This window comes from Aquarana catesbeiana, linkage group LG08 (genome assembly GCF_042186555.1).
Source record: "Aquarana catesbeiana isolate 2022-GZ linkage group LG08, ASM4218655v1, whole genome shotgun sequence".
NCBI classification, from domain to species: Eukaryota; Metazoa; Chordata; class Amphibia; order Anura; family Ranidae; genus Aquarana; species Aquarana catesbeiana.
In genome coordinates, this window is record NC_133331.1 from 185,682,758 (window position 1) to 185,694,766 (window position 12,009).

Consider the following 12,009-nt stretch of genomic DNA (forward strand, 5'->3'; position numbering starts at 1 on the left):
TGCGCACGTCGGTGGGGGCGTGTTCCCAGGAACACTGCTCATCACCAACGCTGGTAAACAGCCATTGGCCGACGGCTGTTTACCACATGATCGGCTGTGATCCTTTCACAGCCGATCACTAAATGTAAATACAGATAGGTAGCGAGATGTTACCGGGTTCTCCTCCTCACACACCGATCATGTGTGAAAAGGAAATTGCAGTAACATCTAATTACCACTTACAGTGTACATCAACACACACTGATTGCCCCCCCAATAAAGAGGACCTGTCACCACCCATCAAAGTACCTGTCACCACCCTTCAAAAGTACCTGTCACCAACCATCAAAGTACCTGTCACAGTTCATCTGAGTACCTGTCACAGTTCATCCGAGTACCTGTCACAGTTCATCTGAGTACCCGAGTACCTGAGTACCTGTCACAGTCCATATGAGTACCAGAGTACCTGAGTACCTGTCACAGTCCATATGAGTACCAGAGTACCTGAGTACCTGTCACAGTCCATCTGAGAACCCAAGTACTTGTAACAGTCCATCTAAGTACCTGAGTACCTGTCACAGTTCATCTGAGTACCCAAGTACCTGTCACAGTTCATCTAAGTACCCAAGTACCTGTCACAGTCCATCTGAGTACCTGTCACAGTTCATATGAGTACCGAGTACCTGAGTACCTGTCACCGCCCTTCAGAGTATCTGAATACCACTCACCAGTCCATCAGAGTCCCCGAGTACCTATCTGTAGCCCATCAGAGTACTGGAGTACCTGTCACCAGGCCATCAGAGTACCCAAAAAGCTATCTGCAGCCGATGCCTCATAGAATATACATTGGGTGTTTGCTTTCCAAAATGGGGTAATTTTGTGGGTAATTCCATTGTCCTGGTGCTCAAGGACCTTCAAAAGTGTGATAGGTAGGAATGAAATGAGAACGCCTGAAGGTACTACTTCAATGTTGGGCTTCTGTATGTGGCCAGGCTGTGTAAAAGTCTCACACATGTGGTATCGTCATACTCAGGAAGAGTAGCAGAATGTATTTTGGGGTTATTTTTTTCTATATACATGCTATGTGTTAGAAATATCTTATAAATTGACAACTTTGTGTTTTCATTTTTTTACACATGCTTCAAAAACTTCTGGAGAAAAATGAACCGTTCAAAATACTCATTATGCCTCATAAATTATATGTTGGGGTGTTTGCTTTCCAAAATGGGGTCATTTTGTGGGCAATTCCATTGTCCTGATGCTCCAGGGCCTTCAAAATTGTAATAGGTGGTTGAGAAATAAGATGTGTCATTTATGCTCGTAGAACACCTGAAGGTGCTACTTCAATTTTGGGCCTCTGTATGTGGCCAAACTGTGTAAAAGTCTCACACATGTGGTATCTCCATACTCGGGAAGAGTAGCAGAATGTATTTTGGGGTGTAATTTGTTGTATACATATGCTGTGTGTGAGAACTAACCTGATAATATGACAATTTTGTAAAAAAAAAAAATCTTCATTTTGCAAAGAATTGTGGGAAAAAATACAACTTAAAAAACTCACCATGCTACTTAATACCTTGCAATGTCTACTTTCTAAAAAGGGGTTCTTTTGGGGGTATTTGTACTTTCCTGACTTGTTAGTGTCTCAAGAAATGAGATACAGATGATGTACTGAAGGCCTGATCAGATGTGATCAATTTTCAGTTTTGGGCACCATAGTTTGTAGACTCTATAACTTTCACAAAGACCAAATAATATGCACCAATTTGGCTTATTTTTACCAAAGCTATGTAGCAGTATAAATTTTGGCCAAAATTTATGAAGAAAAATTACTAATTTGCAAAATTTTATGACAGAAAAAAAGAAAAAGTTTTTTTTTTTCACAAAATTTATGTCCTTTTTTATTCATAGCACAAATAAAATAAATAGAAAAAAAAAACACTAGTGATTAAATACCACCAAAAGAAAGCTCTATTTGTGTAAAAAAATGACGCAAATTTCATATGGGTACAGTGTTGCATGACTGAGTAATTTTCATTCAAAGTGTGAGAGCGCTAAAAGCTGAAAATTGGTCTGGGCAGGAAGGGGTGTAAATGCCCTGTATTGAGGTGGTTAAAGTGACAATCAGTACTCTCACTAAGATCTGTGTATAACATTTCCAAAAAGAAGCTGAAGAGTTAAAGGCTTAGATCACGGTAGGGGTGGCTGGCTACTGAGGAGTATGGCCGCAGTGTAAGAGAGCTCCGTCAATCACTGACCTACCGGAGTGAATATCTCCATTCCTGAGACTCGGATTATGGCAGTTTATCTTCCCAGAAGGTCAGGCACACGTAGGGAACATATCCAGGAAACGGAAAGAGACCTGGTGAATTAGCAAGATGACGGACTTTCTCCAGCAGCCCCATGGTGCACAGATCCAAGATGGCGCTGGTAAGCACAGTGACAGGGAGCGTGGCAGGCTCTCTGGTCACAACAACACAGTTCAGCGTCACTCTTACCAGCCACAAAAAGCACAAAAGGGGCAAAATAGTAAATCTCAATCATCCTCCTCCTTATCTAGCCCTGTTAAGGCAAAGCAGCAGCACATACAGAGAAAGGACATGGAGGAGGAGGAGATAGATACATTCCTTAATGACACCAGGGAACTCCAGGACTCTATCTTATAATTCCCCACTAAAAACCAGCCAGTGATTGATACAAATCTGAAAGATATGCTGGTATCGCTACGCAGTACTATACATGCGGACATCCTATCCCTTACAAATCATTTCAAGGCGGAAATAAAAGCTGTTGATACCAGAATTACCCACATAGAACACAAGATGGGAACATTTTCTGGCACCATTAATGAAGTAATTGATGCCCACAATGAGAGGGAGGACGAACTACAAAACATGAAGGCTAAAATGGCCGACCTTGAAGACTGCTCAAGGAGAAACAACATTAAAATCCATGGGATGCCTGAGTCGGTCAAACCACCCGAATTGCATGCATACTTCCAGAATATTCTCCAGAAACTTCTACCTGATGCTTCTTTGACAGACCTATCTATAGATAGGATCCACAGGCTACCAAAACCCAGACATCTACCAGATCATCTACCAAGAGATATGATTGCTCAGATTCATTTTTATCAAACCAAAGAATAATTCCTCCAGCTCTTGATGAACCCTTAAAATGCACCAACTTGTACCCAAGGCCTTTCCTACTATCCCGATTTATCAGCTTATACAATGCAAAGGAGGAGGAATATAGCCACTATCACCAAACCTCTGAGAAACCATCATATCACCTATAGATGGGCATACCCAGCAAAACTTCTCATCACAAAAGAGGGGAAAGCCTTTTACATTAACTCGGTAGAAGAAGGTATACAGCTTTTAAGAGAGTGGAATATCCTGGAAACAGATGAAGATCATCCAACAGCATCCTCCTCACCGCGTCCTCGATCACCTAACTGGCCACCCGACACAAATGACTGATGGTTCAGGTAACACAGTGTCACTACTATATAACTTTAGCTCCAGTGGATCCGTGGTCATATACCTAGTTCTTTTTTTCATCCCCTTGTGAGTTACGGGATAATATTCAGTTGAATCATTTCTTTTTTGCACTCAATTTTGTATTTACATCGGAGATTACAAATTTTGTTTTAATCTGTGGTGCATTATACTTTTGAACTCGTTTCACAGCACTCTGACCTCTGGCTCATTGGTAGCACCATATACTTTAAGACTCTTCTGACGAGAGATTACACTGATTGAAGATCTAAGGTCTCCAGTGACTCTTTCCACATATAGGCAATACCATTGGGTTTCAAATCTCTTCATTCTAGGTTAGGGGCTGAACAGCCCACAGAAAAGAAGCATGTTATGGAAGGAAGTGAGAATTCTACAAAGTAATTTTTTATGTCTGCAAGAAACTCACTTTTCTTCTCAAAAACCTCCAAAATTTCAACATCGACGCTTCCCAATGATAATCTGTTCTAATGCTCCTAAAAAGAAAAGAGGGGTTGCTATTCTCATAAAAAATGGGTAGATATATTGTACTCATATGTGAGGTAAATGATATGATCTACACCATAGTAAACGTGTACCTACAAAATGTGAAACAAATATGCCTTTTGCATAAGATTTAGAAATTGGTATGTGAGGTGTGAAAGGGGCATACCATAGTATGCGGCCATTTTAACGCCATACCCAACAAATCTTTGGACATCTCGGCTGGGATGCAAAAACAAAGTAACAGAGCTACCCTCTCACACTTCATGTCCTTAAGAAGACTTGTATGACATGTGGCGATGCCAACATTCGACTGAGTGGGACTACTCCTACTTCTCGAGTGTGCATCACACATACTTGAGAATTGATCTCTTTTTGGTTGACAAATTTCTCAAAATTGCAAAATGTTAGTGGGTCTACCATACATAACATCTCATGGTCAGACCACGTTCCAGTTTCCATGGAGTTTGAGGGGTCCTGCACGGAAACATGTTTTTTTTTTTGAACACCCAGACCATAAACTCAAAATTACTAAACAGCTCAGAGATTCCTTCCTTACTAATGCCCCATTGGTGATGGATCCCTTCACGACATGAACTGTCATAAAGCGTACATGAGAGGAATCCTCATGAAATCAAGCAGTGTTAATAAAAAGCAGCGGAACCAGCAGTTTAATTATCTACTTTCCCAAATAGAAAATTTGAAATTGGCAAATAAAAAAGCTCCTGATCCTAAAATTAGCTCAAAACTGGATAAAACCAGGCATGAGCTTAGATTACTTCTTATTTCTCAACATAACCACACTACACAGAAATGGAAAGCTCACTTTTACAGCCAAGGTAATAAAGCAGGTATGCTATTAGCTAACCAGGTAAAACAAAAAACTGTTAAACAAAAAATACTGTTTATTTTCCATTCAACAACAGGAAATAAACTCTTTAACCCAAAAGAAATTAGTAACACTTTTAGAGACTATTATTATATTCTCTATAACTTAAAGATGACAAATCCACACCACAAGCTTCTCCTGAGTTGATTCAGGAATTCCTGGACTCAATTTCCATGCCCAAACTAGATGCAGACCAACTAAAATCTCTAAACGAACCAATCTCTATAGATGAACTTCAAAAAACAATCATGTCTCTTCCCAATAACAAATCTCCAGGCCCAGATGGATATTCACTGTATATTAACGCACGTTCCATTCTATTCTAAGCCCACATCTATTAAAAGTATATGAGACTGCTGCTTCCAAAGATTCATTCCCTCCAGAAATCCCAAATGCCACAATTGTAACTTTACCCAAACCTGGTAAAACACAGGACACTCCGCAGAATTTCAGGCCCATATCATTACTAAATGTTGATTTGAAGATATATGCCAAGATTATAGCAAATAGACTTCCTGCCCACCCTGAAAAAACAAGACCAGGTTGGTTTTGTCCCGGGTCGTCAGGCACCAGATGCCACGAGTAGAATCGTCAATCTTCTTCATAATGCGGAGTCATCTGGGATCCCTTCTCTGCTTCTTTCATTAGAAGCAGAGAAGGCTTTTGACAGGATTCATTGGGGATACTTAAGACAAGTATTATGCAAATTTGGTCTATCAGGCACAATTAGTTCAGCCATCTTAGCACTATACACTAGTCCCTCCACAATGGTCTTCACAGAAGGCATGTTTTCTGACAGCTTCAGCATCACTAACGGGACAAGACAAGGGTGTCCATTATCCCCCTTGATATTTGCGCTTCTATTGGAGCCCCTTGCCGAAAAAATTTGATCCCACCAATACATATCTGGCATTTATGTCACACAACAAGCACACTCCATCTCCTTACTTGCAGACAATGTGATCCTATCCCTTTCAGAGCCAAAAACCTCTCTTCCAGCCATACACAACACACTAAAACACTTCAACCAAATTTCATACTATAAAGGTAATGCAACAAAATCTAATATACTTGCTATAAATATAGATGAAGATCTTAAACAGACCCTTTCTTCACATTACCCATATCTATGGACTGACCAATCTATTAAATATCTGGGCATACATTTGACAACTCCAAGTTCAAAATTATTTAAGGTAAATGTTTTACCCCTCATTTCCTCTATCCAGCCTGAATTAAACAGACTAAGATCCTTTTATTTGTCCTGGTCGGGAAGACTGGCTGCATACAAAATGCTGATTCTACCGAGAATTCTGTACTACTTTAGAGCTCCAACAATCTTTATACCAGCATCATTCTTTAAAAAGGTACAATCTCAACTGCATAAGATTGTGTGGGCGGATAAAAAACTGAGATGCGCCCAGTCTTCCCTAGTAAAACATAAAAAAGATGGGGTATGGGGCTTCCCATATTACGAGACTACTTCACAGCCAGCATTTTAGACCAAAGTTTTGGTTCCACTCAAACCCATCAAAACACTAGGCATCTATAGAGAAAAATTGGGTATCGCCTAACTCCTTAAGATCTACACTTCTAGCTAATTCCTTCTCAAATACTCATTTTAAATCCACCCATCCCATTATACAATTAGTAATGAATACATGAAAAAAGTTTTGTAATTCTATGGAACATAACACAGACCTGACCAAAATCGCTACTCCCTTGTCTTCGGTTCAAACCCACATAGGAGACCTCATGACAACCAATTGGGAAAAAAGAGGAATTACCCTAATCACAGACCTTTTAAACCACGGAAAGATTATCCCCTTTGAGACTTTAACCCAAAAGTACTCACTTCCCAAATCAGATCACTACATGTATGTGAGGATTGCAACATTTTTACGAATTCACCCATTGACATCCATTAAAATACCACATGGAGCTTGGTCTTTTTGGAATGACGCAAACAATACCACAAAGGGGATTTCCCTATTTTATAACCTGTTGAAAAAGAAAAAAAAACCTTTACCAAATTGCCACCAGTTCAAAAATGGGAAACAGATATCAATACTTCCTTCTCAGAGGAACAATGGAAAAAGGCGGTTAAATACAATCACTGTTACACAAGGTCCACAACATATTGGGAAACAGCCCAAAAAATACTCCTTCGATGGTACTACACCCCCTTCATTACAGCAAAATTTTCTCAAGGCAGCTCCGATGAATGTTGGCGTGGGTGTGGTAAAATAAGCACATTACTACATATGCTTTGGGACTGTCCTAATCTTAGGAGTTTCTGGGGAGCAGTATTCCGTTTAATATCCAAAACTACAGGCCTCATTAAATCAGGCAGCATTGAAATGGCTATATTAAGCATCCATGTAGATCTCTATCCACCAAACTTTAGACCAATGGTAATACAGATCCTGATGGCAGCTAGACTGGTAGAGACTAGACAATGGAATTCCAACACATCACCGAATATTAAGGTAGTTGTTAATAAAGTCGATGAGGCCTTTAAAATGAAAGAATAAACATTCACAAATTCCTACACGTTCTGTATCCTTTCCAATTATGAGCCAGAGTACCTAATTCTATGTTAATGTTTCTGTGTGTTCTTACACTTTAGACATATGCTTTTCAATTTCTGTTCCAACATCACAGTTTATTAATATTATTAAAATAGGCATTCTTCGTGTGCTTATGCACAATTTGTATTCCACAGCTTCATGTGATTCTGAGGATTAGGGATGAGCTTCGCGTTCGAGTCGAACACATGTTCGACTCGAACATTGGCTGTTCGATCATTCGCCGAATTGCGAACGATATGGGCCATTCACGCCAAATTTGTGTGGCGCGTCACGGCCCATAATTCACTGCGGCATCGCAGTGCATTGCTGGCTGATGATTGGCCAAGCATGCACCATGACCCGCATGCTTGGCCAATCACAGCGCCATCAGTAGAGAGAGCTGTAATTGGCCAAAGCCAGGGTGGCTTTGGCCAATTATGGCTCAGGGGGTTTAGAACATGCCCCACACTATATAAGGCCGCCTGCACGGCGGCCCTGTGTAGTGTGTTCCAGCGTGCTTAGAGAGAGAGAGAGACAGTGTCATTTCATTTGAGTTAGCTAGATTAGGCAGGACAGTCAGTGAGTTAGCTGCACTTACAGTATATTGTGTATATATATGCATCCCAGGTGTTATATATATATATACACTGTATTCAGTTTAGCTAGATCCGTTCCTGTTATCTTCCTAATGACAGGCAGGCTTGTCTTGTTACAGTATTTACAGCTACCTGAAGAAAATTGCTGGTGTGACTATTTAGAGTTAGTGTAGTGCATCCTCCTCACAGTGTTCAGTTAAAGCTACAAGTTAGTTTAGTGTGACCTCTGCACAGTGTTCAGCTAAAGCTACAAGTTGGTGTAGTGAGTCCTCCTCACAGTGTTCAGCTAAAACTACAAGTTAGTGTAGTGTGACCTCTGCACAGTGTTCAGCTAAAGCTACAAGTTAGTGTAGTGCATCATCCTCACAGTGTTCAGCTAAAACTACAAGTTAGTGTAGTGTGACCTCTGCACAGTGTTCAGCTAAAGCTACAAGTTAGTGTAGTGCGTCCTCCTCACAGTGTTCAGCTAAAACTACAAGTTAGTGTAGTGCGAACGCAGCACAGTGTTCAGCTAAAGCTACAATTTAGTGTAGTGTGTCCTCCTTACAGTGTTCAGCTAAAACTACAAGTTAGGGTAGTGCGACCTCTGCACAGTGTTCAGCTAAAGCTACAAATTAGTGTAGTGCGTCCTCCTCGCAGTGTTCAGCTAAAACTACAAGTTAGTGTAGTGCGACCTCTGCACAGTGTTCAGCTAAAGCTACAAGTTAGTGTAGTGCGTCCTCTGAACAGTGTTCAGCTAAAACTACAAGTTAGTGTAGTGCGTCCTCCTCACAGTGTTCAGCTAAAACTACAAGTTAGTGTAGTGCGAACGCTGCACAGTGTTCAGCTAAAGCTACAAATTAGTGTAGTGCGTCCTCCTCACAGTGTTTAGCTAAAACTACAAGTTAGTTTAGTGTGACCTCTGCACGGTGTTCAGCTAAAGCTACAAGTTAGGGTAGTGCTTCCTCCTCACAGTGTTCAGCTAAAGCTACAAGTTGGTGTAGTGCGTCCTCCTCACAGTGTTCAGCTAAAACTACAAGTTAGTGTAGTGCGACCTCTGCACAGTGTTCAGCTAAAGCTACAAGTTAGTGTAGTGTATCCTCCTCACAGTGTTCAGCTAAAACTACAAGTTAATGTAGTGCGACCTCTGCACAGTGTTCAGCTAAAGCTACAAGTTAGTGTAGTGTGTCCTCCTCACAGTGTTAAGCTAAAAATACAAGTTAGTGTAGTGCGACCTCTGCACAGTGTTCAGCTAAAGCTACAAGTTAGTGTAGTGCGTCCTCCTCACAGTGTTCAGCTAAAACTACAAGTTAGTGTGGTGCGACCTCTGCACAGTGTTCCGCTAAAGCTACAAGTTAGGGTAGTGCATCCTCCTCACAGTGTTCAGCTAAAGCTATAAGTTAGTTTAGTGCGACCTCTGCACAGTGTTCAGCTAAAGCTACAAGTTAGGGTAATGCGTCCTCCTCACAATGTTCAGCTAAAGCTACAAGTTAATTTAGTGTGACCTCTGCACAGTGTTCAGCTAAAGCTACAAGTTAGGGTAGTGTGTCCTCAACACAGTGTTCAGCTAAAGCTACAAGTTGGTGTAGTGTGTCCTCCTCACAGTGTTCAGCTAAAACTACAAGTTAGTGTAGTGCAACCTCTGCACAGTGTTCAGCTAAAGCTACAAGTTAGTGTAGTGCGTCCTCCTCACAGTGTTCAGCTAAAACTACAAGTTAGTGTAGTGCGAGCTCTGCACAGTGTTCAGCTAAAGCTACCTGTAGAAGGTTGGTGGTGTTTTCCTGATCCTATCACTACCGCAGGCAGCTAAATAAGCTACAGGTTAGTTTTTTGCGAGCTCTGCACGGTGTTCACCTAAAGCTACCTGTCGAAGGTTGGTGGTATTTTCCTGATCCTATCACTACCGCAGGCAGCTAAATAAGCTACAAGTTAGTTTTTTGCGAGCTCTGCACAGTGTTCACCTAAAGCTACCTGTCGAAGGTTGGTGGTGTTTTTCTGATCCTATCACTACCGCAGGCAGCTAAATAAGCTACAAGTTAGTTTTTTGCGAGCTCTGCAGTGTTCAGCTAAAGATACCTGTAGAAGGTTGGTGGTGTTCTCATACTACAGGCAGGCAGTTGATTTTGCTAGCTGCATTATCAATATATATATATATATATATATATTGTCGTGAATTTTCAGTCATAATAAGTTGTGCCTTTTTAAGGACAGGTTTCCCGCACAATAATTATCCTTGAGTAATTTTTAACGAAGATATTTTTAAGATACAAAATCAATCAATATGACACAGTCTATGCTTGTGAAACTTATTCACGGAGACGTGTGGTCATACGAAAAAGTTATTTATTGGTAAACAAACACAAATAATCACATGAAATTAAGATACCGATTGCGTTACATGAACGTCTTGAAAATCAATAAAAACACTTGCAAAAATGGGCGTACCGTCCCTATGACATAATACCACCATGATAACTTCTCGGTAGAATCAATAACCTTGTGAACTTGACAATTGAACAGAACATCTGTATTTCACACGTACAACCGTTACTTTGCTGCAGGTAAGTAAGTGGTTAAAATTGTGAAATAAATTAGACGTTTGCTTTGTCAATAAGTGTGGCAACTATGCAAAAAGAAAAATATAATGAAAAATCTGAATCTTTAGAGAAAAATCTACAAGGCGGTTATTGATTCGGGAGAATGATTATCAACTGTATAATATTCAATACATCAATATTTGTGAGAACATATCAATATTTGAGAGAACATGCAAAATAAAATCAACATGACATAATTACCCATTCCAGGATGGCTGCAATTCTTATGGGCTAGTTACCAGAGTTAAGATGGCTGCCGTAGTTTCAAAATGGATACTCCTAAAGAGGATTTACTTCTTGTGACCTCCGAGTTCTAAGTATTAGGTGTTGAGGAATCTTCATGAATGTAAAGATATGTATTCATGCATGGTGCATGAGTGTCAGTCTGGGAGTGTATGCCTCCCAGCGTCCCCCCTTTAGGGTGGATCCCTGAGCTCTCCCCCTGAGCTCTCTCCCCCTTCCCTTCGTTCGTTCGTTGGTCCTCTGGTCTCCCATCTTCCTTGCCTCTAAATACCATTTCAGATAATAAGACCATAAAAATTATAATGGCTCTGCCCAAAAGGAGGTGGCTCACTTCCCATTGGGTTAGGAGACTTAATTATTAACTTCCTCTGGAAATTTAGTGAGTTCAAATAATACCACCTTCAACCACTAGGTGTCTCACACATGTTTTGAGTCCATCCTTTTAAATTAATACGTCCTATTTTCATAAGGTGTATAATGGTAGGGATAAATATATACTTTTAAATATTCTGGTAATCGGTCTAATGTAAAATATACTCAGTATAAGTTTGATTAATCATCATTACACAACTTGGTTATATAACTGTATCTCTATAAATGTATATCTGTAAACTGGTCTATCTAGGAAACCACACATTGTTATATATTTCATCAATACCACATAAAATGATTATCTATATAGATACCTGTATAACTTCTGGTATCTCCACTGAACATTTGTTTATCTTAAGTGTAGGCTACAATCTTATAAGATTATAATCATGATTATATGTTTTTCCTAATACTAATTCGTTACTTAAAACACTTCTACTTAGAAAATCACATTTTCATATACATTTTCTTCATAGCAAAGTTGTTGGGTCCGCAGACGCCAACATTATAATGTCTCTGTGACCTACAATGTCAGAGATAGTTTAAAATGACTTATGATAACCTTATTGATACCTTATATTATTTTTGACTAGCACAATATTCAACTTTCACTAATGTGTTGAGAGGGACCTTGAACCTTCTCACTGGGTGTTTAGAACTGACTTGTTTGTCTGAACCATCTTAAAAGTTCATACAATGGTTCTGTTAACCAAGGTGTTAGCTATTTAAACAGTTCTCCACTCGAACACAATGAGTGAGGTTATCTCTATGCAAGATACCCTT